At 39.5% G+C, this 1711-nt stretch overlaps 1 non-coding gene across 1 annotated transcript; it reads left to right on the forward strand.

Annotated features, from left to right (window-relative positions):
- Window positions 1–1336: 1336 nt before the first annotated feature.
- LOC125863513 (small nucleolar RNA R71) lies at window positions 1337–1443 on the forward strand. Its single transcript, XR_007446175.1, has one exon. It is a non-coding gene; the product is annotated as a small nucleolar RNA R71 (small nucleolar RNA).
- The last annotated feature ends 268 nt before the right edge of the window (window positions 1444–1711 follow it).

The raw sequence follows: 1711 nt of genomic DNA on the forward strand, positions 1-1711 counted from the left end.
TCTAAGTATGGGAGAGGTGTTTTGGAAAATGTTTTAGAGATGGGAATTGAACTAATGGTATATAGGAAATAACATATGCCCTTTGGAAAAATGGTCCAACACTTAGAAAAAAAAATGAGGCGGGTGAATAGTAATTTCGGTCACTGGAAATTTGCATTTCCTGCCGGACAGATTTTACGAAAATGGGCATAACTTTTTCGTCCGAACTCCGAATGAGGTGAAACGAAGTGCGTTAGGTAGCTAATTCAAAGGGATTTCCATGGATATGTTATGGACCACCCAATTATTTGTTTTCTAGGAGATATGACCCTCCAAAGTAGACCCTCGAAAAAGGCTTCACTTGGAAATTTCGGATTTTGATACGGTTGCTCTAAAATTTGGGTTAGACCCATTTCCCACTCAATTTGACCCCCTAAACAAGAATATGAAGTTGAATTTTCAAAAAACGAAACAGATTTTTTTTGATATAGCTAAACAAGTTTCCGGTAACTTCCGAAACACATTTTTAAGAACTTTTTGGGTCATTTCAGTAACCACAACCAGCCCTCTATCATCATCTTCCATTATGATTTTTGGTTTCAATTGTGCTGAAAGTAAACTCAACTGACCTTCAAGTATCTTGATTGCATCTGCGTGAGAGTTCACTTTATTGTTCAATGATAAAGATTCAACTTTCATCCCTTTCACCAAATCATCCAAACCTTCAACTTTATCAAGGATGCGTGACAACAAATCATTCACCCGGGGACTACTTGCACTCCATTTTGATTTTTGGCTCTCACTCGAGTGAGTGTGGTCCTCTTCATGGTCATCCTCCCTTTTCCAATAATCACTTTGCTCAGCCCAATCTTGATAGTATCTTATTTGCTCATCCCCCTTGTGATAGTTTCAACCTTAATTTCCACCTCGCGGTAAATAGCGTGGGTGGAAACCCTCCTCATATCTCTTGGAGTTCCAGCCTTGATTATCCCCCGGTTTTGAATAACCTGAGGAAGAACCCTCCTCAACTCTAAAAACTCCACTTCTACCCTTGGGATTTCCCACATTCTCCATCATATGCTCTTGTAATAGCTCCATTTGGGTCAATATCTTCTTGATGTTTTCATCCCTTTCTCTTTCCTTATCAAGTTGTTCTTGTGTCATTCTAAAACAAAAAGGAGAGACTTGATCCTCTTGAGTGTACCAAGATTGATTTATTTTTGTCATGTCATCAAGAAGAAATGAAGCCACCTCAAATGATTGCAACATTATTCCTTTTCGTACCAATTGATCAGCCACTCCTTTATTAACCGAATCAAGACTCCGGTAAAGATATTGGAGTAGCAAATCGTTTGGTAGCCCGTGAGTTGGGCATTTGAGTAAGAGTTTCTTAAAACTCACCCACGTTTCATAGATGAGTTCACCCTCCCAATGCTTGAAACCTTGAATGTCATTTCTAAGTTTCATCATCCTTGATGGGGGAAAGAATCTCACATTGAATGCTATAATCAACTCCTCTCATAATGTGATGGAGTTGTTTGGTAACTCGGCCAACCACTTGCTAGCCTCCCCGTCAAAGATAGTGGAAATAACCTAAGCCGGATTGACTCTTGTGACACATTCTTGAATGAAAACGGGCTGCACACCTCTATAAAATTTTATACATGCTCATGTGGGTATTCGTGATCTAGCCCTCCATAGAGTACTCTCATTTGGATGAGATGAAGAGTCT

This window comes from Solanum stenotomum, chromosome 4 (assembly GCF_019186545.1).
Source record: "Solanum stenotomum isolate F172 chromosome 4, ASM1918654v1, whole genome shotgun sequence".
Lineage (NCBI taxonomy): Eukaryota > Viridiplantae > Streptophyta > Magnoliopsida > Solanales > Solanaceae > Solanum > Solanum stenotomum.